The sequence below is a fragment of the Ovis canadensis genome, chromosome 3 (assembly GCF_042477335.2).
Source record: "Ovis canadensis isolate MfBH-ARS-UI-01 breed Bighorn chromosome 3, ARS-UI_OviCan_v2, whole genome shotgun sequence".
NCBI classification, from domain to species: Eukaryota; Metazoa; Chordata; class Mammalia; order Artiodactyla; family Bovidae; genus Ovis; species Ovis canadensis.
The window spans coordinates 173,770,835-173,797,011 of NC_091247.1; positions in this window are offsets into that span (position 1 = coordinate 173,770,835).

A 26,177-nucleotide genomic window follows, 5' to 3' on the forward strand; every position below is an offset into this window, starting at 1 on the left:
TTCTTATTCCTCTTTTCCTCCTCTATGCTGCTTGAAGCTTGGTGTGACAGCTGGGATTCCATCTGGGGCCATGAGGACAGGGAACCCTAGAAAGAGTAGAGGGAAAACCTGGAAGCAGCCTGAATCTGAGGTGTTAGAGACAGCATGCCAGCTCTTTACTGTCCATCACTGGACTTCATTGGGAAAGAAAAAAAATTTTCCATTTTTTGAGCTAATAGTTTCAAGTCTCTAATTCTAACTGCTAAGAGAGGGCATTGGACTTTATCCAGAAGCCAAACTTATTTAGGGCCAAAAATTGGATAACCTCAGCTAATACCTGGGTCACAACTATTTTAAAGATGGGTAAACAGAAGGTCAAAGAAATTAAGTGCCCTGCCCAAAGCTATATACATGGCATAACTAAATTTGGGATAAGGTTTACTGGTTTAAACCCTGTATTCTAACATTTCTTCTTTTCTAATTTCCCTCTTGGAGCTGACACTAACACTGCTTTCTGAACATTGAACTTATCTCCCTTTTCAGCAAAAATCTGCATTCTCACTCTTTGCTCCCTCCAGTGGTGGTCAGCCTCCAGGCCCCGCAAGAAAACTGACACTTTTCTCCATTCTAGTTGAGACCAGACCTCAGGGTAAATACATATGACCAGTATCCCTACAAAAGCACTCCAGTAACAAGGAACTGGAAATTAATTCAGCCATATTTCCCTTAAGACTTTTTATTAAAATTAGGCACAAATGCATTTTTTTCTTCAAGTTGAGTCACAGTGAGATTCAAGAAGAACTTCTAAAAATATGAGGATAATACATTCAAATCAGTTATTAAAGAAAGCCAGAGGTGTTTAGGGTATGTCCTTCAACCTCCTGAGATTGATATCAGGGAAAAACATGCCCTTTCAAAAAAGATTTCAGAATGCCACTGTGAGAGAGAAAATGCTAAGCTGGCCTGACCCTTTTGGCATTTCTTTGGATCAAGTCTAATAAATTCATTCTTAAAATAAATTTTTTCTATTATGAAAGTAGTTTCTGTTCATTATGGAATAATTAAAATAAAGAAAGATTTATATCTCAAAAAGAACCACTGTCACCCCACCCTTAAAGTATTGTTATCAAACTCATCAAGCTCTCCTGGGTTGGGACACATAGTTTTTCAAGGTGGGAGTCCTTTGCCTGGCAAAGCAATAAAGCTATCCTTTTCTACTTCAGAAAGAAAAAAAAAGAATCATTGTTAACATTTTGGAGTTTTCAATTTGCAGTCTCTTTGCTTCATAAATATTTTAAACTTTTGCAATCATATGGCAAACAAAACTTACAGAGTGATTGTTAACAGCTATTTTTATTTTTTAAGTTATAATACAAATTGCAAAATACTTGAAAAAATAGAAGCATGAAAGTATAAAATCAACCAGAACATCTATGTTCAAAGAAAACTAATGAAAAACATTTTCGTGTTTCTCCCCACAGCCTTCCCATTCTATACATTTTACATTATTGAAATCAAATTGTAAAGGTTATACTTAAATTCAACACAAAAACACCCAGATACTATACAGACATTTCAAAGAGTCTTTCCCTTGGAAACTTAATGTCTAAGATCATTAATTTGAATTTTAAAGAAATAAGGCATTGTCTCTCAAGTTCCTTGCCAAAGAAAATGGCTAATAAATTGCTCTCTGTAACTCTGATTTTGTGGAAGGGAAAGAATATAATTTATTTAGTAATTTTTCTGGCACAGTATCCCCAACATGTAAATAGTTTTGTCATTCTTAGTAAGTGTTTGCAGAACAACACCAATTGTCATTTCAAGTCGTTTTCAAACATGGCAGCAACGTCCATCTGAATTATGGTGGGAAGAATGCACCTCAGAAAAACACATTTCCTAGTACTATAAAAAGAGCCAAAACAAACAATAAAGAACAGAGAGACACACTGTCTTAGGCAGTGCCGGGTCCTATGACAAAATATTATAGACTGAGTGGCTTCAACATTTCTTGCTCACAGTACTGGAGGTTGGCTGTCCAAGATCAAGGCCCCAGCAGGGTCTTAGGGCCTGACTGCTGAGGGCCCATTTCGTGGTTCATAGATGGCTGTCTTTTCATGATGGGAAGGGAAAGAGCTCTCTGGGGCTTCCTTTATAAGGGCACTGACTGTGTGGATCACAATAAACTGTGGAAAATTCTGAGAGAGATGGGAATACCAGACCACCTGACCTGCCTCTTGAGAAATCTGTATGCAGGTCAGGAAGCAACAGTTAGAACTGGACATGGAACAACAGATTGGTTCCAAATAGGAAAAGGAGTACGTCAAGGCTGTAGATTGTCTTTGTGCTTATTTAACTTCTATGCAGAGTACATCATGAGAAACGCTGCACTGGAAGAAGCACAAGCTGGAATCAAGATTGCTGGGAGAAATATCAATACCCTCAGATATGGAGATGACACCACCCTTATGGCAGAAAGTGAAGAGGAACTAAAAAGCCTCTTGATGAAAGTGAAAGAGGAGAGTGAAAAAGTTGGCTTAAAGCTCAACATTCAGAAAACGAAGATCATGGCATCCGGTCCCATCACTTCATGGGAAATAGATGGGGAAACAGTGGAAACAGTGTCAGACTTTATTTTGGGGGGCTCCAAAATCACTGCAGATGGTGATTGCAGCCATGAAATTAAAAGACACTTACTCTTTGGAAGAAAAGTTATGACCAACCTAGATAGTATATTCAAAAGCAGAGACATTACTTTGCCGACTAAGGTCCGTCTAGTCAAGGCCATGGTTTTTCCAGTGGTCATGTATGGATGTGAGAGTTGGACTGTGAAGAAGGCTGAGCACAGAAGAATTGATGCTTTTGAAGTGTGGTGTTGGAGAAGACTCTTGAGAGTCCCTTGGACTGCAAGGAGATCCAACCAGTCCATTCTGAAGGAGATCTGCCCTGGGATTTCTTTGGAGGGAATAATGCTGAAGCTGAAACTCCAGTACTTTGGCCACCTCATGCGAAGAGGTGACTCATTGGAAAAGACTTTGATGCTGGGAGGGATTGGGGGCAGGAGGAGAAGGGGACAACAGAGGATGAGATGGCTGGATGGCATCACTGACTCAATGGACGTGAGTCTGAGTGAACTCCGGGAGTTGGTGATGGACAGGGAGGCCTGGCGTGCTGGGATTCATGGGGTCGCAAAGAGTCGGACACGACTGAGCGACTGAACTGAACTGAACTGAATACCATTCATGAAGGCTCCAACGTCATGACCTACTCACCTTCCTTAATCAGACCACCACTCCCTTAATACCATCACATTTGGCATTAGGTTACAACATATGAACGTGGCTGTGGGGACACATTAGTCTGTTCAGTTCAGTTCAGTCACTCAGTCATGTCCGACTCTTTGCAACCCCATGGACTGCAGTACACCAGGCTTCCCTGTCCTTTAGCAACTCCTGGAGCCTACTCAAACTCATGTCCGTTGCGTCAGTGATGCCATCCAACCATCTCATCGTCTGTTGTCCCCTTTCCCTCCCACCTTCAGTCTTTCCCAGCATCAGGGTCATTTAGTCTGTAGTACCCACTTTCTCCCTTTTCATCTTTCCTCCTCATGCTGTCCACTAGTAATCTGCTGTCTTTGTTTCACAAAAGACATGGCTTTTCTTTTCTTTGGAGGTTCTCAGTTATCTGTTCTATACATGTGTGTGTAAATACTTTGGCCACCTGATGCAAACAGCTGACTCATTGGAAAAGACGCTGATGCTGGGAAAGATTGAAGGCAGAAAAGCAGAAGTGGGCAACAGAGGATGAGATGGTTGGACAGACATGAACTTGGGCAAACTCCGTGAGATGGTAAGGGACAGGGAGGCCTGGCGGGCTGCAGTACATGGGGTCACAAAGAGTCAGACACGACTAGGTGACTGAACAACAATAAGTGTGTGTTAAGTCGCTTCAGTTGTGTCCGACTCTTTGCAACCCTATGGACTGTAGCCCACCATGCCCCTCTGTCCATGGGATTATCCAGGCAAGAATACTGGAGTGGATTGCCATGCCCTCCCCCAGGGGATCTTCCCAACCTGGGAACTGAACCCGCATCTCTAATATCTCCTGCATCGGCAGGCAGGTTCTTCACCACCAGTGCCACAGTGCAGTGTATATATGTCAATTCCAATTCACCCCACCTCCCCTTTCCTCAGCTGATGTTCATACATTTGTTTTCCACATCTGTGTCTCTATTTCTGCTTTGCAAATAGTTTAATCTGTACCGTTTTTCTAGATTCCACATATATGTGCTAATACACAATATCTGTTTTTCTCTTTCTGACTTAACTTCACTCTGTATGACAGTCCCTGGGTCCATCCACATCTTTGCAGATGGCACAATATCATTCCTTTTAAATGCTGAATAATATTCCATTGTGTATATGTACCATAATCTTCTTTATACTTTCCTCTGTTGATGGGCATTTCGGTTGTTTCCATGTCCTGGCTACTGCAAATAGTGCTGCAAGGGTGCGTGTACCTTTTGGAATTATTAGTTTCTCTGGGTAGATGCCCAGGAGTGGGACTGCTGGGTCATATCATGGTTCTATTTTTAGTTTTTCAATGAACCTCCATGTTGGTCTCCATAGTGACCATATCAATTTACATTCTCGCCAACAGTGTAAGTAGTATCTCCAAAATATACAAACAGCTCATGCAGCTCAATATAAAACAAAAGCTCAATCAAAAAATGAGCAGAAGACCTAAACAGACATTTCTCCAAAGAAGACATACAGATGGCCAAGAGGCACATGAGAAGAGGCTCAACATCACTAATAATTAGAGAAATGCAAATCAAAACCACGAGGCAGGATCACCTCACACTGGTCAGAATGGCCATTATCAAAAAAATCTACAAACAATAAATGCTGGAGAGGGTGCAGAGACAAAGGACATGGATTCTTGCTACATCTGTGTTTCTTCCTGCTCGTGTCTCACCCCCACAGTTTTATAGAGACTGCCACCTCTGAATAGATGAAGATAGAAGAAGCTGTAAGTCATACTGTGAATATATATGGAAGTGCAACTGAAACCCTGGCACAAGGATCCTCAGAGTTCCACAGCTCTGAAATTACAGCTGTAATGAGATCCAAAAAAAGCCACTTCTTGTTCTGTACAGTCAACCAATTACTATCATAACAGATATAAAACCCTACATCACAGCCTCAGAGCTGAATTGTGTTTAAAGAAGCAAAGCCCAGGGGTTTCTAATCTTCACCTTTGCCTCCTTCAAATATTAAAAGATATCCTCAGGAACTAATTAAAACTCCCAGGAGTGAGTACCTTGTTCTACTTTCCCAAAAGATAACTCTCTTTCTCATCTTTATCACTATTCCTACCAACCTTCTGCCTCAGTGGACTCTTTCCTCCTCGGCCTCAAGAAACAAGCTGTTGGGATGACCAACAGGCACAAAAAGATGCTCAACATCACTAACTATTAGAAAAATGTAAATCAAAACTCCAATGAGGTACCACCTCACAGAATGGCCATCATTAAAAAGTCCACAAGTAACAAATGCCAAAGAGGGTTTGCAGAAAAGGTAACACTTCTACCCTGTTAGTGGGAACGTAAATTGGTGTAGCCACTATGGAAATAAGCATGGAGGTTCCTCAAAAACCTAAAAACAGAGTTGCTGCATAAGATCCAGCATTCCACTCTTGAGAATATATCCAGACAAAACTATAATTCATAAAGATACTCGTGCCCTTTATTCACATAGACAGGACACAGAAACAATCTATGCCAGATGAATGGATAAAGATGTGGTATATATCAGGATGCTTCCCTGGTGGCGCAGTGGTAAAGAATCCACTTGCCAGTGCACGAGACACAGGACACGTGGGTTCAATCCCTGGGTCAGGAAGATCCCCTGAAGAAAGAAATGGTAACCCACTCCAGTATTCTTGACTGGGGAATCCTATGGACAGAGGAGCCTGGTGTGCTACAGTCCATGGGTTGCAAAAGAGTCAGACACGACTTAGCGACTAAACAAGAACATATCAGTATATACAACGGAATACTACGTAGCCATTTTCAAGAAGATGAAATAATGCCATTTGCAGAAACATGGATGAACATAAACATTATCATATAAGTGAAGTATCAATTAGTCAGAAAAATAAATACAATATCATTTATATGTGGAATCTAAAATACGACACAAATGACCTCATCTATGAAACAGAAACAGACTCAGGCATAGAGATGAGATTTGTGGTTACCAAGGGGGCGGGGGACGGAAGGGGAATGGATTGGAAGTTTGCAGCTAGCAGATGAACACTCTTATATAGAATGGATAAACAGCAAGGTCCTACTGTATAGTGCGGGGAACTATATTCAGTATCCTGCGGTAAATCATAATAGAAAAGAATATGAAAAAGAATGTATTTAAAGGCATAATTCAACACTTTGCTGCACAGCAGAAATTAACATATTGTAAATCAACTATACTTCAATAAAGTAAATTTAAAAAAAACAACAAGCTGCTGGCATTTCTGTCTCCCACTAGACCCCAGGGAAGTAGTCCTTTTTCTAGGCTTCTGTTCTTCTCTTGAGAATACACCTAGAGTTTCTTTTTTTGGAAGAAAAAGGGAGGAAAGTCAAGAAAGCAAGTGAAATAAACTGTGGTTTTCACATCATTGTCCAATATGACCCAGGACTAAGTACCCTAGCAAGAATGAGATGTTGCCAGTGTATAGAGAGGAAACCAGTGAGACTGGATCCCAAAGTATCAACCACTCTAAGGACACAGTGGAGTACAAAGCATGCTTCTAAAATATGTCCCTCCTCAAGTTTCAAAACTCACACACAAGTGTCTGGATTGGGGGACAACAGGGGAGAGCTTATTATACATGCAAAGTTCATGCAGAGGGCATGTGAGAACATATATCACACTGGACACAAAGCACCAACCCTCCACACCTCCACCTCTTCCTCGGCTGCCTTCACCTTCACCTCCTCCAGCTCCATCACCTGGGTGCAAGTTACTATCTTTTCTCTTTTTAAAGAAATCTTTAACATATGAAAAACATAGAGAATAGAAGTCCCAGTGAAACTAGATCACTGTTAGCCTATTGTCGTGTATTTTAGAGTCTTTTTGTTTGTTTGTTTGTTTTTATGCTGAGTTGGTAAGACATTCACATGGCTTCAAAATATAAAAGGTAAGAGAGTATGCATCTTCTATCCACTGTTGCCCAGATATCCAGTTCTCTGCCCCCAGAGGCTACTACATTTTGAATATTTTTAAATGCAAGAAACAAAACATTATAGATACAGCTGAAGTCTCCTTTTCTGCATTCTCCTTCAATGCTCCCTAGAGGCAACCATTATCATGAATTTGACGCATCCTTCTAACACCTTTTTATGGTTTTTACATACATATGCATGTATTTGTGAACCACAGAGAGTTTTGTACTGTGTGCTTTTTGTAATTCACATCATGATATCATATCTTTAAGCACTATCCTATGTTGCCAGTTCATTCCTTTTAACTGATATATGATATTCTAGTATATGACTATACCATGTTTTATTCATCCTTTTTCCTGTTGATAGATAGGAAACTCTTTACCACTTTTCGAGATTATAAATAATGCTACCACTTTTGTGTTTTCTAAATTAAAATAACACGTAGGGCCATTTCTCCCCCAGATGAATTTGTAAATCCAAAATAATCAAGTCAAAATCAAAGAGGATATTTTATGAAAATTGATAAACTAATTCTAAAGTTCATCTGGAAGAAAAGAATGGGCAAATATTTCTTGAAAAAGAGACAAGGAAAATTGCCCTTTAGTTTTATATCTGCTTTTCCTTTCATTGTGTAGATCGTACAGGAGAGGGAGGATCAGCTGGATGCTTCCAAAAAAGAAGAGGGGATTCTCCTTTCCCTGGAGGTTGTTCTCTCTAGAAGGGATGCTGGAAATGGTACAGCCATCTGGCTACCAGTCTAAGTGTGAAGCCAACACAGCGTAGCTTAAAGAGGAATTAAACCACAAGAGAAATTAAATCAAGAGAAATTAAACCACACCTTGAAATAACACAGTTGGGACCAGCCCTACCTCTGCACTTGTTATTTAGATAATGTCTTCAGGGGTGTGTGTGTGTGTGCACGTGTGCACACACGTGCATAGGCACACATGCTCAGTCACTCAGCTGTGTCTGACCCTTTGCAATGCCATGGACTGTAGCCCACCAGGCTCCTCTGCCCATGGATTTTTCCAGGCAAGAATACTGGAGTAAGTTGCCTTTCCTAAACCAGTGGATCTACCTATCCCAGGGATCAAGGCCGTGTCTCTTGCATCTCCTGCATTGACAGGAGGATTCTTGTACACCCTTTTAAAGGAGCAGAAGAGGGGAGGATATTCTATTTGTAGCCAAAAGTGTCAAAACTGGTACTTCTTAAAATATTGTTCAATTTAATCAGTCCTGGACTGTTGGGAGTTTTTTAAGTGATTTTCAACTTTTTGGTGACCCCCACCAAACAAAATAGTGCAAGGAATATCCCTGTTGCTAAATCCCTATGCAAGCCTATGATCATTTTCTTAAGATTGATTTCTAAGAATTCCTACTCAAGTGGAATTACTCAACCTAGAATGGGGGGTGGGGGAGGTTTCCCTGATAGAAAACAATGTAACATATTGTAACTCAGTAGAGAAAATAAAGAAATTCAAAGTAATTTCTGAGTCTCAAGCCTGTACCCAATGTCTCTGGGCTTCACTTCCTATCTCCAAAGGGCCAGGACATCTCCTTGCCTTGGATCCCAAAGCCCCTACTGTGTTTGCTGCCAACAGAATAACAATAATAACTACAATGATGATAATAGTTAACATTAACTAAGCATTTATTCTGTGCAGCAAGGTATCTATTACATCATCTCATTTAATTTTCATAACAATCCTATTAAGAAGATACGGCTATTACTCCTATCTCATAAATGAGAGAACAAGGCTCAGAAAGAATTAGTGGCTGGTCCAGGATCACATTGCTACATGAAGGAGCTGGGATTCCAGGCTGGGTCCTACTTCTCTCATTCCTGCTTCTCTTACCTCTCCAGAATCTTTGTTGAGGATTCTACTCCCAGATATTTCCACCCAGGTTTCCTGGCTTTTTCATGTGTTCTTTTAGGGTTTTTTTATATTTATTAGAAGAATATTCCAAAAAAATTACTCAGGCTACCAGGAATGAGGCAAGTAAACAGGTGTTCCTAACACCCTCCCCTGCTCCCCTAGTTACTCCAGAGGTGGGGGCTCACCTGGAGGGGTATCTTTGTGTTGGTGGAGCTGAGCAAGAACATCTCCCAGTAAAGTCCCTGTATCATACATCATGATCCTTCCTCTTCTTTCAGAACGGAGTCAAAAACTTCAGCAAGTGCTACCTAAGGCCAGGCACGAAGATCTCCTATTACAGACACTGTTACTGGTTCTCCAGCACCCATTCCTCCCTTCCTTCTTCACTGAAGCTCATTATTCATGTGGTTCCAGGGAATGCGGTTTCACCCCCAGCTTGAGGGTATCATGATTTGAGCTAAGAGCTATACAAACTGAGTGTTTCAGAGATGTGCTGTGGCCTAAGCTGGTCTAATCAGACTGACTCTCAAGCACAAAGCCTTAATATTCCCCTCACCTTGATTATCTTTTAGTACAAAACTTTCATCACAGTCTCCTAATAATAGCAATGCTAATACTTAAATAGCACTTACTATATGCCCAGCACTAACTTAAGCATTTTATATGTATTTTATTTACTTAACCCTCTACAAGAGCCCTGTGAGGTAGCTGGGATTTTTTTAAGCGCCATTTTAGAAATGAGAAAAGTGAGACACAAAATCAGGTTAAATAACTTTGTCAGAGCTAGCAGGTGGCTAGATGGATCCTCTGGCTCTAAAGTTCTTAGTCTTAAAACCAGGTGCCAGCAGCTCACCCACTGCTGTCCTGGGTTCCCGCATGGAGGGAGACTAGCAGCATCACACTGGACGGCAGAAGTTGGGAGTGGGATGTACGTGATCTGCCCAATCGCTAAGTCGTGTCCAACTCTGCGACCTCATGGACCGCAGCATGCCAGGCTTCTCTGTCCTTCACTGTCTCCCACAGTTTGCTCAAATTCATGTCCATTGAGTTGGTGATGTGGGTACGGGGTATGCAAATGTTCACTTCCACTTCTTTCTTTTAAAGGAAACTAAAGGCACATATTTCAGTTTTCATTAACCTCCAATCCAACTGAGAATTCGACTATGTCACTCTCCCAAGTCACTAATGAAACTTCTGCTAGGTTGTTTTTCAAAGGCTGCCTGTGGTGGTCTACGGCTGGGTCCATGCTTTCACGTCTACTCATAATCCTGTGTGTCAAGATCACGGAAAAATAAACACCAGGGTTTTCTCTTGGTGTTCTAGCTGCTGCTATGATTTTAGACACAAAGTCTGAAGTCTATCTCCAAAGTACCATGTATACAGAATTCAAGAGGTATAAATTCATGTAGAATATATTCATATAAACATGGAAGTATTCTCAACTCATGTGCTTTCTGAAGCAAAGCAGCCCATGTATCATATTCATTTTGCTGAGGTGGCTGTGGAAGCTTCAACCAATGACACTTGAGTTTCAAACTATGCCTTTATCTCCAGGCCAAATACTCTTAAATTTTTTATTAAAAAGAAAACCTGAAGTACTATAAAAAAAATTCTCTTTGCTATCAGGAGCTTGTGATGTTTTCAATTAATAATCATCTTTAATGGAATGGAATGGGCACTATTTTCTATGTTATTGTATCTCTTCCTTTCTCTGTTTCTGTTGGTTTTCTATTTACTAATTCAACCATGAGAGGGGCTCAAGAAGGAAAAGAAAGGAGAAAACTGGGAGCAATACCTGCAAGTTAAAAGAACAACTGTTGGGAAATCATTGTTCTTAACAGCTAAGAGTTGAGGTGTGACGTCTGAAGACATACATTTCAAAGTGAACCAGAAATCTTTCCCTGGGAGCCAGAGGAAAATGAGGTTTCCAATGTCCTTGTCCAATGCAAACAATTCTTATAATGGTCTGTGGAATTAGTCAGACCACCGCAAAAACAGACAGTATAGCCATAACTACATATTGCACTTGCTGCTGCTGCTAAGTCACTTCAGTCGTGTCCGACTCTGTGTGACCCCATAGACGGCAGCCTACCAGGCTCCCCCATCCATGGGATTCTCCAGGCAAGAACACTGGAGTGGGTTGCCATTTCCTTCTCCAATGCAGGAAAGTGAAAAGTGAAAGTGAAGCCGCTCAGTCGTGTCCGACTCTTAGCGACCCCATGGACTGCAGCCCACCAGGCTCCTCCATCCATGGGATTTTCCAGGCAAGAGTGCTGGAGTGGGGTGCCATTGCCTTCTCCACATATTGCACTTACTTTTAGTTAATAATATATGCGTCCATTTTTTCACACTTGTAATTATTTCCTTTTTATCCACTATTATTGAGGTATAATTGACATAAAACAATCATTTCTTTATCATTTTATCACAAACTTTACTTCCACTTTGTTTTTTATTTCATAATTTATTTTTAATTGAAGGATAATTGCTTTACTTTAGATAGTATTACCAACTCAATGAACATGAATCTGAGCAGGAGACAGTGGAGGACAGTAAAGCCTGGCAAGCTGCAGTTCATGGGTTTCAAAGACTCAGACATGAATGAGCGACTGAATAACAAATTGCCTTACAACGTTGTGTTGGTTTCTGCCATACATCAACATGAATCAGCCATAGGTATACACATGTCCCTTCCCCCCTGAGCCTCCCTCCCACTCACATCCCACCCCTCTCGGTTGTCACAGAGCATCAGACTGAGCTCCGTGTGCTACGCAGTAACTTCCCATGAGCTATCATTTTACACATGGTAATTGATACACACCAATGCTACTCTTCTCAACTCATTCCACCTTCTCCTTTCCCCACTGTCTCCATAAATCTATTCTCTATGTCTGAGTCTCTACTTCTGCCCTGCAAATAGGTTCATCAGGACCATTTTTCTAAATTCCATATATATGTGTTAATATATGCTATTTAGTTTTCTCTGACTTACTTCACTCTATATAACAGGCTCTAGGTTCATCCACTTCACTAGAAAAGAAAAAAAAGGGACATCGCTCAGTTGTGTCTGACTCTTTGTGACCCCACAGACTGACTGTAGCCTGCCAGGCTCTTCCATACATGGAATTTTCCCAGCAAGGATACTGGAGTGTGTTGCCATTCCCTTCCCAGGGAATCTTTCTGACCCACAGATCAAACCTGGGTCTCCTGCACTGCAGGCAGACTCTTCATCATCTAAGCCACCAGGTCTGACTCAAATTCTTTCCTTTTTATGGCGGAGTAATATTCCATTGCATATATGGACAACATCTTCTTTATCGATTCATCTGTTGATGGACATTTAGGTTACTTCCATGTCCTGGCTATTGTAAATAGTGCTACAATGAACACTGGGGTGCATATATCTTTTTCAAATATGCTTTTCTCAGGGTATATGCCCAGTAGTGGGATGGCTGGGTCATATATACACCTGCATTTTAAATGAAGCTGGAATCTATCTGGAATATATAGATTAATCTTGTCTGGGGGCAGGGGAGAACCCAGAATGTCACTTCTCAGAACTCTCCTTTACTTTTCAGTATCTATATGAAGGCCAAACAGAAATGGACATAAAGTGAGACCAATTACTAAATATATACTAAATACTAAGTCCTAAGTAAGATGCATTTGTTGTTGTTCAGTCGCTCAGTCATGTCTGACTCTTTGCGACCCCATGGACTGCACAACACCAGGCTTCACTGTCCTTCACATCTCCTGGAGTTTGCTCAAACTCATGTCCATTGAGTTGATGATACCATACAACCATCTCATCCTCTGTCATCCCCTTCTCCTCCTGCCTTCAATCTTTCCCAGCATCAGGGTCTTTTCCAATGACTTGGCTCTTTGCTGAATGTAAAGATGTTTTACATTCATTATTTAAACCTATGACAGCTCACGAAATGTTAACCATACCATTTTAAGTAGGAGAGAACTGAAGAAACTTAAATTCTGTTGCGGTGAGTAACAGATACAGACTTGCAATTCTTCTGATCTATGCACTTTCTGTTACCATGCTTTATTTCTATAACAACTGAAAAACAAATATACGTAAGGCCAATGATTTCAGCACAGTAGACAAGCCAGTATGAGATAATTCTCAGTATGAAGACTGTCCTCCTCCATTGTCACACAGCCATAGAAGGCAGGCATATTTGCAAAACAGGAATTTACCAAATTTCTAGCATCACAAGTGTTAATACAGTAGCCAACAGGAATAGGAATATAACCAGTGTTAATAGAAAAGCAGCTAATGAAGACCCCATGCTTTAAACCTCATCACTAAAAATTTACTGACTGCGGGACTGCAAGTCTGCTTCATATACCACATATATATATGTGGTGCACCCAAACAATACACACAAAAGAGAGAGAGAGAGACAAGTACCAGAAATGAAGGGTACTGATTCTACTGCTGTTGCAAATTAGTAATCAAACCCAATCAAAATAACAGTATTATTTTTTGATATCCTGAACAAATTTTATTACATATTATTAGCTCTAATCCTACAGTGCTGAATGTAAGATTTATCACAAACTCTTTACTAACTTACAAAGAAATATGCTTGAAAGCCTAATTTTTCCACAGATAAATTAGAGATTAAAATGTGTGCCTTTCCATTTTTCCTCCAAAGCTTTGCAAGCTGCTGGAAGGAACTGTGCAGAAATGAATAGATGTCAAAGACAATTTTGTACCATGAATGATTGGTGGACAAAAAAGATTCCAGATTTTTCCACAATTTATTTTTATCTTAGAGAAGCTTCAGTAGTTCACAGATATACACTCTTGATTAGCCTTTATGGAAAATGCATCCTTTTCAAGGCCAGCTCTAGAGATATTAGCCCCTTGTGTCTCATTGGTTTTTTGACACATTCCTATGAGTCACTTGCACACTCTCAGTGTGTAAGCCTTGGCGAAAGAGGCTTTGTTTTGTTTTATGCAAAACCTTTGACTCCTGTAATGTGCAGTTCACACCTTTAGTGTCAGATAAATGACAAGCAATCATTGTTAGAGGCAATAACACATTCAAATGTGAAGTTTTACAACAATCCCTGTTTTCCTTAAGCTGCTAAAATCATTAAATTTGTGACATTGGTGGATTAGAAGAACTGTATGCCTCTGTTCTATTTACTTAATTTTTGAATAGACTGGAACGCGCTTTTAATGTGGAAATCATATTATGGTGTTCAAATATCTTGTGCTGTGAACAAGATTATTAGCTATAGAAACCAAATGGGATTTTATCCCTTGTCATCGCCCTCTATTTTTCTTGACATGTTCATCCCATCTATTGGCAAACCAAATTTGATGTCAGAATTTGCTCCAAAATACCAACAACATGTTTTGTAATTGCAAAGCTAACACCTATGAATAATAAAATGGCAAACAAGTAGAGAGCCATCAAAAATTCAAGATGATTATTTTTTAATGATTGTATTATTTCCTATATGTGATGGCATACAAACCACGGGGCATTGTCTTTCTCAAGACTGAATTCCAGTGAATTTCTGAGCCTGAGGACCATAAGGGCAGAAGCAATATTTTTTCCATCAATCTAATGGTAATGCGTGTCATGGAAAGCAGCAAGTTAGTTAAGAGAAAAGGATTCTTAGCTCATACCACATCTTCCCCCAAACACTTTCAAGCTAATTATGTGAACACTGCACAAGGAATGAAATATCCTTTGCTTCCAGTGCTAGTTCTGAGGGTGTGAAGACAGAATTCCAATTCTAGTCCTGTCATTGATCTGTTAGACTTATTAATATAACCTCTAAAATCTATCTCAATGTAAGTTTATCTAAGAACCATGAGATGATAGAGACTACATAATAATCCTATATGCAGGTCAGGAAGCAACAGTTAGAACTGGACATGGGACAACAGACTGGTTCCAAATAGGAAAAGGAGTACGTCAAGGCTGTATATTGTCACCCTGCTGATTTAACTTCTATGCAGAGTATATCATGAGAAATGCTGGGCTGGAAGAAGCACAAGCTGGAATCAAGATTGCTGGGACAAATATCAATAACTTCAGATAGGCAGATGACACCATCCTTATGGCAGAAAGTGAAGAGGAACTAAAGAGCCTCTTGATGAAAGTGAAAGAAGAGAGTGAAAAAGTTGGCTTAAAGCTCAACATTCAGAAAATGAAGATCATGGCATCCGGTCCCATCACGTCATGGCAAATAGATGGGGAAACAGTGGAAACAGTGTCAGACTTTATTTGGGGGGCTCCAAAATCACTGCAGATGGTGATGCAACCATGAAATTAAAAGACCCTTACTCCTTGGAAGGAAAGTTAGGACCAACCTAGACAGCAGATTAAAAAGCAGAGACATTACTTTGCCAACAAAGGTCCGTCTAGTCAAGGCTATGGTTTTTCTAGTGGTCATGTATGGACATGAGAGTTCGATCATAAAGAAAGCTGAGTGCCAAAGAACTGATGCTTTTGAACTGTGGTGTTGGAGAAGACCCTTGGACTGCAAGGAGATCCAACCAGGCCATCCTAAAGGAGATCAGTGCTAGGTGTTCATTGGTAGGACTGATGTTGAAGCTGAAACTCCAATACTTTGGCCACCTGATGCGAAGAGCTGACTCATTTGAAAAGACCCTGATGCTGGGAAAGATTGAAGGCAGGAGGAGAGGGGGATGACAGAGGATGAGATGGTTGGATGGCATCACCGACTCAATGGACATGGGTTTGGGTGGACTCCGGGAGTTGATGATGGACAGGGAGGCCTGGCATGCTGTGGTTCATGGGGTCGCAAAGAGTCAGACACGACTGAGCGACTGAACAGAACTGAACATAACAGTCCAACTCCCTCACTTCTAGGTGAAGAAACCAAGATTCTGTTAGCTTAAAAGACTAGCCCAGAGCTATCCTCCTTGATTCTACATAGCTTGTTTAACTGTAGGTACGTCCCACTGCTTCAGAGCAGGACTCCAATTTCACCTTGGAATTCACTTTCTTGGTCCCAAACTATCTGCTCTAACCCAATTCAAGCTCCACATTTAACTCTCTTCCAACTCACAGCCCTTTCCTCATACCTCATTTCCTTCAACACCAAGAGTAGAATTATTTCCTTTTAAAATGCTCTGTTCAATTGCAAACACCCTGGAGATGTGATGCTTTACAATCTAACAATGTTTATCATTTATTGGATGCCTTTTATACCCCAGAGACCATATCAGGCATGCTGTAAATACTCTTGCATTTAATCTTCACAACACTGTAAGATTGGTACCATTATATAGATGGGAAAACTGAAGGTCAGATAGCATAATTAACTTGCCTATAGTAAGAAGTACAACCAGAATTTGTACCTGCCTCTGTCTGGTGCTTACTACCTGTCATTTCCTCCTAAAACATTTGGTCATTCAACACATATTTCCAGTATCAAATATACACTGAGCACAGTACTGGCAGGACAGGGAGTACAAGGAAGAAAGAACAACTTGGGGCACAGGGGGAAGCTGTGACACTTGAGATCCTGAGCTACTTGTCCCCGAAGTAGTGACATAGTGCTGAGCCTAGTCACACCACAGGACATACAGAGAGACAGATCCCTGGACTGTTCCGGGCTATAATAAATTAGGTGTGGTCTGAAAAGGGCCTGCAAAGGTGTGTGTGGAAGACAGCAGAGTAGAAGGATGTGCCCTCATCCTCTCCACCAGAGAGGAGAGGCACCAAAATTGCAATACGCGGTTGAACAACCATTGGCAGGAGGATGCTGGAACTCACCAAAAGAAGATATACCCCATGTCCAAAGACAAAGGAGAAGCCCCAGCATGATGGTAGGAGGGGTGCAATCACGATCAAATCAAATCCCATACCCGCCAGGTGGGTGATCCACAGACAGGAGAACAATAATACCAAAGAAGTTCTCACATTCTTGTGAAAGTTTTCAACCCCACCTCAGGCTTCCCAGCCTGGGGATGCAAAGGGACTGGGAATCCCCAGGGAATCTGGCCTTGTGGGCCAGCAGGATTTGATTATAGGACTTCCAGAGGACTAAGGAAAACAGAGACTCCAGTCTTGGAGGGCACAAATGAAATTTTGCATGCACCAAGACCCAGAGGAGAGGAGCAGTGACCCCACAGGAGACTGAACCGGTCTCACAGGAGTCTGACTGGAAGGCCCCCCTTGGCATAAACCCTCTTGGAGTTTATCATTAACCCTATCATAGAGCCTGTAGACCTGAGGACTGGGTCACCTTACTCCAAACAACTAACAGGGAGGGAGTCTTACCCCACCCATCAGCAGATAATTGAATTAAAGCTTTACTGACCAAGGCCCTGCCCACCAGAGCAAGATCCTTTTTTCCATCACCAGTCCTGCCATCAAGAGGCTTATACAAGCCTCTTAGCCTGCTCCATCAGAGGGCGGACAGATGAAGCAAGAAGAAGCATAGTCTCACAGCAACTAAAACAAAAACCATATTACAGAAAGTTAATCATGATGAAAAAGCAGAAAGTTATGTCCTAGATGAAGAGACAAGATAAAATCCCAGAAAAACAACTAAGTGAAATGGAGATCGGCAACCTTTCAGAAAAAAGAATTCAGAATAATGATAGTGAAGATGATCCAAAATCTCAGGAAAAGAATGGAGACAAAGGTTGAGAAGATGCAAGAAATGTTTACCAAAGACCTAGAAGAACTAAAGAACAAACAGAGATGAATAATACACTAGAAGGAATCAATAGCAGAATAACTGAGGCAGAAGAATAGATAAATGACCTGGAGGACAGAATGGTGGAAAGCACTGCCACAGAACAGGATATAGAAAAAAGAGTGAAAAGAAATGAAGACAGCCTAAGAGACCTCTGGGACAACATTAAATGCACCAACATTAGCATTATAGGGATCACAGAAGAAGAGAGAGAGAAAGGACCTGAGAAAATATTTGAAGAGATAATAGCTGAAGACTTCCTGAACATGGGAGAGGAAATAGTCAACCAAGTCCAGGAAGCTCAGAGAGTCCCAGGAAGGATAAACCCAAGGAGGAACACACCAAGACACATAGTAATTAAACTGACAAAAATTAAAGACAGAGATAAAATATTAAAAGCAACAAGGGGAAAATGGCAAATAAATACAAGGGAACTCCCATCAGGCTGTCAGCTGATTCCTCAGCAGAAACTCTACAAGCCAGAAGGGAATTGCATGATATATTTAAAGTGATGAAAGGGAAGAAACTACAGCCAAGAATACTCTACCCAGCAAGACTCTCCTTCAGATTTGATGGAGAAATCAAAAGCTTATAGATCTGCTTTATTGACTATGCCAAAGCCTTTGACTGTATGGATCACAGCAAGCTGTGGAAAATTCTTAAACAGATGGGAATACCAGATCACCTTGCCTGCCTCCTGAGAAATCTGTATGCAGGTCAAGAAGCAGCAATTAGAACCAGACATGGAACAATGGACTGATTCCAAATTGGGAAAGGAGTACGTCACGGCTGTATATTGTCACCCTGCTTATTTAACTTACATGCAGAGTACATCATGTGAAACACCGGGCTGGATGAATCACAAGCTGGAATCAAGATTGCCAGGAGAAATATCAGTAATCTCAGATATGCAGATGATATCACCTTTATGGCAGAAAGTGAAGAGGAACTAAAAAGGCTCTTGATGAAAGTAAAAGAAGAGAGTAAAAAAGCTGGCTTAAAACTCAACATTCAAAAAACTAAGATCATGGCATCTTGTCCCATCACTTCATGGCAAATAGACAGGGAAACAATGGAAACAGTGACAGACTTTATTTTCTTGAGCTCCAAAATCACTGTAGATGATGACTGCAGCCATGAAATTAAAAGACACTTGCTCCTTGGAAGAAAAGCTATGACAAACCTAGATAGCATATTAAAAAGCAGAGACATGACTTTGCCAACAAAAGTCCATCTAGTCAAAGCTATGGGTTTTCCAGTGGTCATGTGTGGATGTAAGAGTTAGACTATAAAGAAAGCTGAGCACTGAAGAACTGATGCTTTTCAACTGTGGTGTTGGAGAAGACTCTTGAGAGTCCCTTGGACTGAAAGGAGATCAAACTAGTCAATCCTAAAACAAATCAGTCCTGAATATTTATTGAAAGGACTGATGCTGAAACTGAAGCTCCAATACTTTGGCCGCCTGATACAAAGAGCTGACTCATTAGAAAAGATCCTGATGCTGGGAAAGATTGAAGGCGGAAGGAGAAGGGGATGACAGAGGATGAGATGATTGGATGGCATCTCTGACTCGATGGAAATGAGTTTAAGTAAGCTCCAGCAGTTGGTGATGTTCAGGGAAGGCTGGTGTGCTGCAGCCCCATGGGGTTGCAAAGAGTTGGACATGACTGAGCGACTGAACTGAACTGAAGAGAATTCAGCACCACCTAACCAGCTTTACACCAAATGCTAAAGGAACTTCTCCAGGCAGGAAACACAAGAGAAGGAAAAGACCTACAGAAAATAAACCCAAAACAATTAAGAAAACAGTAATAGGATCATACATATTATATTACCTTAAATGTAAATGGATTAAATGCACCAGCCAAAAAACATAGACTGGCTGGTTGGATGAAAACATATGCACTGCCGCTTACCGCATCACTCTGCTTGATCCCCCTGCCAAATTGTATGTAATTATTTTATATTGTTAAGTTAACCATGTTCCCATTACAGCTTGCAGTTATCTTATCTTGCAATTTAATTATCTTTTATTTTTTGTCTGGCTATTGATTGTGAAAAATTATAAACATCTTTTACTATTGTGATTATGTAACTATTACTCACTTAATATCATTGTATCATGATTGGTTAACAGAAAAATAATAGAACTCTGTATCACTAAAACTAAGATCTAATAGAAAAACCTATAATCATTTTTTAAAATCCAGATGCATATCATAATTATCTTGAAATTTTTTGAAAAATACAAATGATCAGGTATTGTTTTTAATCTCCAGAGCTCCAGATATGTTTCTAATGAGAAGTCATGTTTAAAAACAACTGGACTATATGATGATCTTTTCCTTTTATCTTGTTTGTTTCACTTTTTCTATTTCATATTTGGTGCTCCCATTTCATTTAGTTTATTTATATTCTTCAGTTTCTCAATCTCTTTATTTTTTTATGTTCTCTCTCAAGTCTTTATCAAGCGTATTAGAAAAGCTTTTTTTTGTTTGTTTCTTTTACTGTATATATTTTTTCCTTTTTTTTTATTTTTTAAATTTTAATATCTTTAATTCTTACATGCGTTCCCAAACATGAATCCCCCTCCCACCTCCCTCCCCATAACATCTCTCTGGGTCATCCCCATGCACCAGCCCCAAGCATGCTGCAACCTGCGTCAGACATAGACTGGCGATTCAATTCTTACATGATAGTATACATGTTAGAATGCCATTCTCCCACATCATCCCACCCTCTCCCTCTCCCTCTGAGTCCAAAGGTCCGTTATACACATCTGTGTCTCTTTCCCTGTCTTGCATACAGGGTCGTCATTGCCATCTTCCTAAATTCCATATATATGTGTTAGTATACTGTATTGGTGTTTTTCTTTCTGGCTTACTTCACTCTGTATATACATATATATAATATGCATATATATTTTGGAAAACTGATGAATTTTTGCCTAAATAAAAAATTTATGACATTTTGAGTCCACTTGTTTGACTTAGTATGAATAGAATGCTAGATTTCTAATTTAAAACTAGATATGAAACAAGCAACCAAGGTTTACTGTATAGCATAGGGAACCATAGTCAATATCTTATAATAACCTATGATGGAAAATAATTTCAAAATTAATATATGGGTATTTGTATAATTGAATCACCTTGCTGGGCACCTGAAACATTGTAAGTCAACTATACTTCAATAAAATTTATATATTAAAAAAAAGGCATGCATCCAAGCCTCCATATTCTCAGGCAGCTAGACAAATTCCAAATATCTCTTTCTGAATTTCCTCCCAGCCTCAGCTGCTATCCTTCCCCCCCACCCATCCCCACGGCTCCTCAATTTGCAGAAGTTGCAAGCTCTCTTTGCCTGGGTCTGTAAGGTGGTTCCTGCCCTCTGCCCACATACCTAGACAGGATGTTCAGCAGTTCGCTCAGCTGTCTGTTTTTATTTGTTACGCACTCACACTCTGTGGGTTTTCATAACTTGCTAATGCTTGCAGAATTTAGTTCTCTGCCTGCTTCCCCACCTCTTCCCTCATTCACCAACTGCCAATGCAGCAACTGTTCTTCCCCTCATATTTGAACACTGGCTCAAGCTTCCTCTTTAAATTACATCAGCTATCAGTTTATCTAGTGGCATCACTCATGCCCAGTCTTGGGGTTTGCTTTTTTTTTTAAGTTTGTTCCCTCAACAAAGCTGTGAAGGTAGGGTCCTGTAGTGATCACACTATGTTCTTCTGGTCATTTGTCACTTGCATCTTGAATGTATTTCATCACCAAAATGCTTTTTCTACTACCTCTTCATCTCCACAGATTTGTGAAGTGTTCCATATTGGGCTATATGAGATGGGGTGAGAAGGGGCAGGGGGTACCTTACTGTGGGTTCTGATTTCTCTTTTAACTTTCCACATTTGTCTTAAGTGGGTTCATTAAGCTCGGGAAAAACAGCAATCAAAGCAACTAAGCATCTGTGAGATATAAGCAAAGCAAAACAGTTAAACCCTACAAAGACGAATTGTGTTAAAAAAAAAAAAAGATGATTTACTCATAGCAAGAAATTAAAAAGTTGAATAGAAAAGAAACAGTGAAGTGTGAGAAGGAAAGGCTGACAGCTAAATTACCCTTCGAGGAAAGAGAGATAATCCTCCTGCCAGGCCTAGAAGAGGGGGCATTCATGCCAGAGCTCAAATTTAAATTCCAACAGCCTTGTATGGACTTTCAGCCCATTATTCTCATTTCTGTATTTAGTTATTGGTTCTTTCTTCATTGCAATAAATGTTTGGATGCATTCAGCCAGAAGCTTTTTTGATGATGAGCACATTTCTACAAAGCAGAAAAAATAAACATGATATAGTTGCTGCCTATTTCTAGAATCCCATACGGCTGCATTTAGAGGGAGCTGTCCGCCTCTAGAGGCCAGCTTCCCATTGGAAACACTGTGTAGCTCATCCCAAGACCAGCTTTCTAAATCAATTAAAAAATTCCACTCTCATTCTGTCACTCACTTCAGCTTTGTAAGAAAAAAAAGGGGAAATTTTTAATGATTCTGGAAACTTCCATATACATAAAAGCTACAACCAGCAAATACGCATTTCCTTTTTTGGTAGATGACTCTGGCAACTAAGATAAACCAATAATAACCCTTTTAAGAGTGTATGACAAATGGTTCTGACACATATTGAGAGGAATCTTATTGAGCAGTTTTAAGTCCAGACAGATCCTGAGAGAGAGCCCTGTCAAGAACAACAACAACAACAACAACAAAAAAAAAAAACTGCCCACAAGGAAAAAATAAACCTGGAGTAGTCAAAGTCTGAGTTTTCACCAAAGTTTTAATCTGTCTGATGCATTCTGTGATGCACCCTTTTATGATAATTTGCTTGTGTTCCAATTCTTCTCAAAAATTGATACAAATGGGACCAACCCTTTTTTTTAATTTTTACTTTATTTTTAAGTTGGAGTATAATTGCCTTATGTTATTGTGTTAGTTTCTGCTGTACAACAACACGAATTAGATATAAGTATACATATATTCCTTCCCTTTCAATCTTTTTTTAAAGCAAGTGTTGTTGGCAAATTTTTCTGTAAAGGGCCAGGTAATCAGTATTTTCTGCCATACTGTCTCTCTGGCAACTATAAACTCTGTGTTGTAATGAAGAAGCAGCCACAGACATCAGTAAACATATGACTAGTTTATGTAACAGTGAAACTTTATTTAGAAAAACAGCGTGGACCATATGTAGCATAAGGGCTATGGTTTCCTGATCCCTGCCCTTGGGAACAAGTTAGTAGGGTATGACCAAGACCAACCCAGCCACTTGCGCTTCCCAGGGTCTGGGCTTCCTGGTTCCAGACATAAGCAGTATGTACCACCTGGGGAAAATGAGCTCAATCTATGGGGAAAACAACTCATTTTGGAATCTAGACTTCCTGAGCCCTCTGACAACGATGACACATCACAGCATTATTTCGTCTCTCGCTCACTTACAATGAGTCACTGCTTGATTTGCAAGTTTCCCTACTTCAATGATAATATTGAAAGCCCACTAATATTAGTCACAGCAAGAAACTGCCCTGAAAGCTGGGAGAGGAAATTACTTTACAGTTTTAATTTCAGACTATAAACTAAAATGACTATATATCAGATGGTTTTTAATGCTGCCTTTGGTACTAACACAAACAAGAATGATCACTTTTAAGTTATGTTGTTCTTCATAACAGAACACTGCCTGGAGTCTTGAAACAAGAGACAAACCGATGTGCTCTACAATATGGAGAAAAAGGCATTGGCTTTGGACTCAGACAAAGTTGGATTCTAACCTCTGCTCTGCCATGTACTACCAATGGAATCCATCAAGTTATTTAACTTTTCTGAGTTCATTTTCCTGATTGCAGAATGATGCACTAGGCCTTGCCCTGACTCTAGCTCTCTACCTCAAAGGATTATTGACCAAGAATTCGGGTGCTGGAGACAGAGGGCTGCTGTGAAATGAGATAATGGCTAAAGACTAGCTCTGTCCATCGTACAGTACTCCTCACACAAGAAGGGTTATAATTTATGAGACAGTATCAGACACTAGACTCAAGAGTCCCTCCACTTTCTTTGCCTCAATTTGTGCCACTAGTGTGATCCTCAGAGTAGATTTACCCCTTGAAATCTATCTGGTCTCATGGATTAAGTTCACGGAGGAGAATTCTGACCAGGCACTGATACTGAGACACATAGGAACTCAGTACACCGGCACCATTATCCTATCTTCAGCTCTTAGGACAAAAATCACTAAATAACTCTAGAGGTAGGAAAAACAGGAAGGCAGATAATGCAGGCTCAGGGAAAGGGGTCCTCTTCCCCCATTCTGAAGTCTCTCATCTTTTCCTTTATATTCCACCTTGGAAATCTGCAGAAGAATCGTGCACTCTGCCATTCTCTTGATGGGTGATTTATCCCTAGGCCAGACTTTCTTCTCACAAGATTTTTCTCCTTAACTGAAGATGTCCCCTGTATTGATATTTCCATCTCTCCTGATTATAAAGATTAAAAAAGTCATTCATTTTTTACCTTGATATTTTGCCTTTGCAACGGTCAGAGGCAATTGGTCAGTCTTAGATAGCCCCAAGAGATGAAGCAGCATTTATCAAAAGCATCCTGTAGAGAAGAAAATGTAATTTAAATGGGATGAGCAGTGGAGATGCCATCCCTGTTCCTAGATGATAAAACTATTGTCAAGGCATCTGTTCCTTACCCAACTAATATAATTTCTGTGATTTATATACCATGAGATTATCTAAAGTTCATACAGATGAATAAACAGAAGAAACAGGTTGAGGAAAGTTTTCAAATGAACAGTGATGATTAGACATTTAACCTAACATCAATTCTAATTTTCAAATTGTGATACTAACATATGAAGTAAAAACTGAAATCCAGATCAGTGGAAATAGTTTCACACTGAAACAGATTTCTGTGTATTTACGGCAAAGTATCAAAGCTATATGTACCTTAAATTTATACAGCACTGTGTCAATTATACCTCAATAAAACTGGAAGAATAAATACATACATACACACCCAAAAAATTACATATGGCAAAGGTAAAGATTAAAGATTGAGAACCACCTCTTATAGGGAGCCTCCCCTGGTTATCTCAGTTCTGGATTAAATGTCTGTCTTCAGTAACCATATAGTATCCTGTGAATGTTTCCTTTTTTATATATTAAAGCATACCATACAGGCGAGTACAAAGCATAAAATCCATCTCAATAAACTTTCACAAAGTGAACATGCCTAAGTAACCAGCACCCAAATCAAGAAATAAAACGCTATTCAAACGTCAAAAGTCCCCTCATTCCCCTTCCAGGGACCATCCCCACCTCTAGCACCAAGGTCTCTGATAGTCACTACTATTCTGACTTCTAATATTGAGATGAGTTTTGCCTATTTTGGGACTTTCTATTAATAGACTCATATAATACATATTTTTTTGTGTCTGGCTTCTTTGGTTCAATGTTATTTTTGCAAGGTTTATCCATGTTCTTGGAGTTCATGTTTTCTCATTGCCGCACAGTAGCTGCTAAGCCACTTCAGTCATGTCTGACTCTATGCGACCCCACAGACGCAGCCCACCAGGCTCCCCTGTCCCTGGGATTCTCCAGGCAAGAACACTGGAGTGGGTTGCCATTTCCTTCTCCAATGCATGAAAGTGAAAAGTGAAAGTGAAGTCGCTCAGTCGTGTCTGACTCTTAGTGACCCCATGGACTGCAGCCCACCAGGCTCCTCCGTCCATGGGATTTTCCAGGCGAGAGTACTGGAGTGGGGTGCCATTGCCTTCTCTGAACCTATTAAGTGAATGTATTTGTCTTATTTCCACTTGGGGGCTATGTGCTACTACACACATTCTTGTGCAAGTCTTTTGGTTGAACATAAAAATGCACATTTCTGTTGATATATGCCTAGTGGTAGAAGGCATATATGATCTGCAATGCTAAGCAGCTTTCCATTAGTGACTGTATCAACTTACATGCCCCCCAGCAGTGTATGGGAATTTCCTTTGCTCCACATCCTCACCAATTCTTGGTATTATCTGTGTCATTTTAGCCATTCTGGTGGGGTTCTAGGCATACATCTAAAAGTACTCTGTCATACTTCACCTTGGTACTTGTCTATCTCCCTCACAAGTTTGCCAGAACCCATTCTAAAAAGTTAAGAAACCATGGCTCAGAGAGGCTGAAAGATATACCCAAGATCACAACTTATAATTATTCTTTACAGCACAGAAGTCCCTAATGAGCAATGTTTATAGGATCAGGAAAAACAAACCACCTTCTTTAAAAGAGTTTTAAAAACTGCTGCCACATAATGAATGCAACGTGCTCATATAACCAGAGAGTCGCTCA